Genomic DNA, 7,003 nt, shown 5'->3' with positions numbered 1-7,003 from the left:
CTCTCTCCCCCACCCACTGGCCACTACTGTTTCCCAACCACACCCGGCTGACATGCGCCTCAGCACTCCCGCACATGTAATCTGGGAAGGCTCTCCCCTCAGATCTCTGGGGGGCGCCTTACCACGCCAGCATTAGCTCGAATGTCACCTGTTCACACAGGACCTGCTAGTCACCCTGCCCATGTCACCACTTTGCTCTAGTTAGTTCACAGCATCTTCCAGGAGCTGAGATGTTCTTACTTACTGCCTCCATGGGAGAGTGAGCTGCAGCCACCACCAGCTATACCCAAAACAGCGGCTGATTGATAAAATACTCGCTGTCGAACCGATTAAAAACATTTTTTTTTCTGTTGCTAAATATATGCTTTGGTAATAGCAATACTAAAAGTTGACAGATTAGGAAAACAGTACATGCCTGGTTTCATTAGGAAACAAAAGTCTTCCCATGGGGCAGAAACTCATTTCCATAATAAAGTTATAGTATTACATTTTAAATATGGTCTGTTCGGACAGTGTTTCAGTGTGCTTTAGAGTTTTGACTTCCCACTTACTTTCTACATTCCACAGATATTTATTTAGACTCCCCACTATGTGTCAGGACTGAGACTTGAAGGGTGAGCATGCAAATGCGACCTTACCCTTGGGACCTTGATGAACAGGAGTCAGACGCTGAACAAATGCTCATCCAAGAAGACAGTGGCACCAAGTGCCGGGGGCACCATAGGAAAAACCTCAGGGTCCAGTCAGATACACGAGGGGCATGGGACATCGTTTAGCCTGAGTGGTTAGATAAAGCCTATCTAAGGGGCTGATGTCGAGGTTGAAGAAGAGTTAGCAGGGGTTCACTTGGTACAAGGGTCTCTCCAAGGGTAGCTTATACAAAAACCCCAGGTGAGAGGGGAGAAGGATTAGTCAATCTCTGGGATTTAAAGAAAGCTACAGTTTCTGGATGACAGAGGGAGGTGTGCAGCGAGACGGGACGGGAGAAGGCCCGACTATAGTCTCGACGCCATGCTGGGGACTCCTGCAGCTTATCCTATGAGCAAGGAGAATCGAGGAGGGAATGTAAAAGCAGGGACACCTCTGGGGATGCAGGAACCCACTGTGCTGGGCTGGCTTGTGAGCACGCTACGGAGTAGAGCCCAGAGGAAGGACAGACTCTGGAGGACCCCGTGCTGAATGCAATGCGGACACGAGGGAGGTGTGTCTAAGATCGCACTCAGAGTTTTGGCTTGCCAGCTTGGCTGGGTGAGGTGGTTTCCTAGAGAGTGGGACCAAATTTGGGGGAAATGGTTAAAAATTTTCTTTAAGACATTAATTTTTGTGATGCTAGGAATAAACGAGATTGAGAATGTTCTGAAAAGAGAAGAGAGGTCAGGAAAAAGCCTTGGGCACCTGCGTTATTCAGACATCTGAGGAAGAGCCAAAATACACCGTGAAGTGATGGCAAGAGAAGTAGGAGGGGGAAAGGACAGCATCACAGAATTTAAGAGAAAACAAGTCAGGAGGGGGCCGTGTCACTGAGGAATAAAGTGACGAGGACAGGAGCCGCTAATACTCGTGTGCATACACCTTAAGGCATGGTACTTCGGGTAAGGCAGATACTCAATAATTTATCTGTGGAGTTTATGTGAATGTTTAACAGTTTGTGCCCAAGGCATTTATAGTGTATCAGGGAAAAGAAATACGAGTAATTCTATTTCAAGCCGTTTTATAACTACCAAGAGAGGAGTAAACTATGAGATTATAATCCAGAGGAGGGGATTACTTATAGCCTGGAGTGAGGGCTGACCTAGCTGAGAAGGGTGCATCTGAATTGGATTTTGAAGGTGTTGTAACGTTGAAGAGCAATGAGCTCATTTAGGAGATCTTGTAAAGACATTTCAGTGTTAACATTAGACTATTATCATGTCAAAAGAGCCATCAGTGATCAATAGCTCATCTCACCCTGCTTCTATTTCTGATAGCATTCTCAAGTGCTTTTTGCCAAAGACAGTAATGCTTTTATTTAAAAACAAAACAAAACAAACAAACAAACAAACAAAAAACCCAGTTAATCCAAAGATCAATAACAACTCAAATATCTGGGCTGAAATCTGTCTGTACCTTTACAGGAACAGTTGATAAGCACGGTGGTGATACTGAGCCCACTTAGAACAACTGAATTAAACATACAGTATGACTCGTAGGCATAATGTTGCACTGTACTTAAAATCATTTAGATTGGGATGGTAGATACATAAATATAACACACGTATATGAGTGTGTGTGTGTGTGTATATATACTTTTAACAATTTTTTCTATATGGTGTGTGCACTCGTCAGACAGAGAGTGAGTGAGAAAGTGAGAAATTGTCCCCCAGAGAGGATGGCCACATTGTGATCCCTTCTCCATTCTCCTCCTCAGATTTTGGGCACACACACACACACATGCCCAGTATGATTTTCAAGCAGCTGGGTCCGATATGCAAACTATAGTCAACCATGTGGGAGTCCAGTCTCTTAATCACTATGCCACCTGCTGACCCCAATATATTTAAATATTTTTTAAAATTATTTAAAATATTCTATATCTAGAGGAGGTATTAGCATTCCCATGTTCACTGTAGCATGGCTCACAATAGCTAAGATGTGAAAATAACATATTATAAATGCCCACTGATGAATGAATAATGAAAATGTGGCACATACACAAAATGGAATATTATTCAGACTTTAAAAAAAAAAGGTCTTGGGGCCAACCAGGGTGGTATGTGCTGTTAAGATGCTACCGGCCCACAGGCTAAGGCCACAGGTTCAATCCTAAATCTGACCTAAAAGCCTGTAATCCTAGCTACTGGAGGCTGACAGGACAGCAAGCTCATGGCTGGCCTGGGCAACAGTGAGATCTTATCTAAAAGAACCAGGTGTTGTGGCATGTGCCTGTGGTCTCAGCTACTGGGGATGCTGAGGCAAGAAGATCACAACACAGCAAGATCCATCTGAAGAAGAAGAGGAAGAGGAAGAAGAAGAGGAAAAGAAATTCCTGCAAGATGTGACAACAGGAATAAACCTTGAGGACATTTTGCTAAGTGAAATAAGCCAGTCACAGAAGGGCAAATGCTATACAATTGCACTCACGTGAAGTATCCGAAATAGTCAAACTCAGAGAAGCATAAAGTACAGTGGTGGTTGCCAAGAGCAGAGGGCAGGGGAAATGGGAGTTGGTAATCAGCTAATACAGTTCCAGTTATGCAACGTGAGTAAACACTACAGATCTGCCATGCAACACTGTCCTATAGCTGATGACATGCTACTGTTACACCTGAAATTACAGTAAGAAGTGGGGGGCCAGAAAGGCACTGGACTAGCACAAGGCTGACTGCAGTTTGAGTCCCAGACCTGGTGGACTGAAAATTACACCGGGTGCATTCCCCAAATCCTGAGAATGGAGGAGAAGGGACTGCATTGTGGTCATCCCCCGGAGGATGACTTCTCACTTTTCCTCTCACTGTCTCTCTCTACCTCTCTCCAGCGAGCGCATGCACCCTATGGCAAAAATCTTAAAAAGGAAGGTAGATCTCATGTTAGGTGTTAGCACATTAAAATTGTAAAATTTTAAATTCTAAAGCAAACATTTGACAAACTTTAGATCACCTCTAAGTGACAGAGGAAGATTTTACTGTTCATTGAGTGACAATAATATGGGAAGGTAACCTGTGCTTTTCTTCTTATTATTTAGTTTTACCTAAAGTTGGCTACAGGCTACTGATTTTATTTAGGAGGATCTTCTTAGTGGATAATCCGAAAGATTCTTTGCTGCCAAATATCAATGTTCCAAAGTTCACTCCCATTATACTGACAAGTGAGTAGATATTATTTTCAAGCAGACATTTATTTCTAATTGCTTTTGGTTTTAAGAGTTTGGTCTTAATAAACAACCACTTTTCTCTGGAACCACCCGACGTTACTACTGAAACAACCCTTGTTTTGCTCTTCCATTTCCATCCCACCCTTGAATGTAGGCCACGGAATGTAAAAACAAAGCCCTGAGATCACAGCTGGAAAACTGAGCTCATGCTGACTTGCAAACTTGGGACGATGGAGACTCTACTAGGAAGCAATAGGAGAGCTAAATTCAGCGGCACTTTTTATGTATTCTAGGCGTTGTGCTAAATATAAATACCTGTTTTCAATTCTACTCCACAGACACAGTTTTAATTCTTATAGGTGAGGCATCTAAGACACCTAAGGAGAGAAAGAAACTTACTAAGGATTATGCTGCTACTAAGCAGCAGAGACAGTCTAGAACTCAGGAAGATTTTTGAAACTACAACTATAAAAGTTTCAGTGAAAGTATGAGATCACAAATTAGCATTATAGCAAAACAGTTTGAATAACGACCCTTGGGACCAGTAGGTGGCATGGTGGTTAAGGTGCTGGATTCCCACATGGCTGACAGCGGTTCAAGTTCTAGACCTATGGCTTGAAAGTTATGCTGGACAAGTATGTGTGTGTGCCCACAATCCTGAGAGGAAAACAGAGGAGAAGGGACTGCAGCACAGCCATTTTCTCTGGGGGATGATTTCTCACTTTCCCTCTCTCTATCTTCTCTTTCTGTCTCTGCCTCTCTCTGGCAAGTACAAGAATCTTATGGCAAAAAAAAAAAAAAAAAAAAAAAGCCTTAAAAATAATAAAAATAGCAGTTAGCGTAATGGCTATGTCGCTGGACTCCCACGTAGTCGACCGCGGTTCGTGTCCCGGACCCAGTGGCTTAAAACTCACGCCGGGCGCGTGTGCGTGCGTGCCCAAGATCCCGAGAGGAGAGTGGAGGATAAGGGATTGCGGCATGACCATCCCCCCTGGGGGGTGATTTCTCGCTTTCTGTCTCTATGTCTCTCTCTGTCTGTCTGGCGAGCGCACACGCCCTACAGTGAAAATCTCTCCAAAAAAAAAATAATAATCCAAAAAATAAAACAAATGACCCTTCCCCTACCTTGAAAACTTCATTATTCTTATATCCCACCTGAACTGCAGACAGGAGCTGCCCACAAGCCCTAGAGGCAAGCCTGTGTTTTCGCTAACATGGGAACTTCCTGATGCTGTAGCCAACCACCTCATTTGATAGACCTTTCTCTATGGAATCAAATCTCCCAACCCAGAGCACTAAATTGGAGGCAAGAAGACCCATGACTTCTGCACATTTCCTGCTTTCTGTACTGACTACACTAAAGCAACTGACATTTTTAAATGATTTCAAAGTTATTTCTGAAAACTAGCAAGACACTGTGATTAAATGTGATAAGTATGACTGGAAATCATAGAGCCTCTTACCACCTCTCACAATTCTGGCGTAATAACTTTTATTTTCAAAGGAGAAAGGGGATGACAATGAAGGAAAAGTAAATCCCAGGAACCTGTAGACCTTAGAAGGATCACAGACAGGCAGGTTTCATAAGTCTGCCCTAAAAGTGAACCTTGCAACATTAAAGCCATAATGAGCAAAATGGTATTTCACTAATGACTACCTTCCCTTTTCACCGGCTTCTCCATTGTCTTGCAAGGAGCTCCTTAAGCAAGCCAATAAAGGGCAGCTGTCAACTTGCTCCTTCCAGAAACCTCTCTCTTGACTATCATGCCTCCACCTTAATAAAAATCCTCACCACTCTGCCTCAACTCTAAAGTCACCTTTAAAGAAAGTGAGAAATCAACTCCAGATAGTCCAAGTGTTAAGAATAAAAATCTTTTAACTTTCCTAAAGAACAGAGGAAAACAGAATACTGGACGTTGCAATTATCATTTATGATAACTAGTAAATTAATTTACATCATAAGTGAGATGGTTGAATATAATACTTAATTTTTTTATTTTACAACAATAAAAAGAAAATAAAACAAAATCAAATGAGAATAATGATAGGAAATATGTGAAATATACTATCTAAAGATACAAATAGAGGTAAAAGTGTGGAAGGGCAGTGTGAGAGCTCCACACATGATTACAACGGATTTCAGATGATAAGCCATCAGGTTAACACATGACCCAGCAATTCTGCTCCTAGGCATATGCCCGAGAGAAATGAAAACATGTTCACACAAATACTTGTGCATATTTGTTCATAATATTATTTATAATAGGCAAAAGGTAGAAACAATCTAAATATCTACCAACCAATGAGTGGATAAATAAAACGCGGTGTATCTTTTTAAACTTTATTTATTCATTTATTTGTTTTAATTTGACAAGAGAGGAATACAGCGAGAAAGAGAGGCAAAGTGACAAAGCAAGCTGTCAGTTCCAGGACTCGAACTATGGTCAGCCACGTGGGAATCCAGGGCTCTTAACCACCATGCCACCTGTCAGCCCCAAAACATGGTATATCTTCATAATGGAAGATTATTTGGCAACATAAAAAATAAGGTATTGATACATGCTACAACATGGATCAACCTTGAAAACATGCAAATGAGACAAGCCAGTCACAAAAGCCCACATACTGTTTGATTTCATTTATATAAAATGTCAGGATAGGCAAATCGAGAGACAGATAATAAAACAGTGGTTGCTTAGGGCTTGGAAGGTGAAGGAGACAGGTGTAGGGAATGGGCAATAAATGATCCTAGTTGGAATAATTTTTTTTTTTTTTAATGAACACAAGCTGAATTTATCAAAATGCTTTCCCTCTTAAAATTATGAATGATTTCCTTTTAGTCTGTTAGGGAAGAGACAGTATTCCCAAAATAAGCCCAATTCAACCATGATACATTATTTTTAAACATTGCTGTATTCAGTTGACCAATATTTTATGGTTTTGCATCTCTGCTTATAAACATGGTTGGTTTATATTTTTTCCTCATATAATCTTGTCAGAATTTCATGTCAAAGTTATACTAGTCTTGAGGAGTCTTTGGAATTTCACTGACAGTAACAGGGCTGTTCAGATTTTTTTTATTTTATCTTGTATCATTTTTGGTCAATAATATTTTACTCAGAATTTATTCCATATTTCATCTCACAATTCAAA

At 41.3% G+C, this 7,003-nt stretch overlaps 1 protein-coding gene across 2 annotated transcripts in view; it reads right to left on the bottom strand.

Moving 5' to 3' along the window:
- WWC2 (WW and C2 domain containing 2) overlaps nucleotides 1-7,003 on the bottom strand; it is a gene marked incomplete at its 5' end in the record, with an annotated part of 134,130 nt that overhangs the window by 84,441 nt on the left and 42,686 nt on the right.

This window comes from Tupaia chinensis, unplaced genomic scaffold (assembly GCF_000334495.1).
Source record: "Tupaia chinensis unplaced genomic scaffold, TupChi_1.0 Scaffold000685_1, whole genome shotgun sequence".
In the NCBI taxonomy this organism is placed as follows: domain Eukaryota; kingdom Metazoa; phylum Chordata; class Mammalia; order Scandentia; family Tupaiidae; genus Tupaia; species Tupaia belangeri.
Note: the sequence above shows the minus strand (reverse complement) of the source record. Positions and strands in the feature narration are given on the sequence as shown.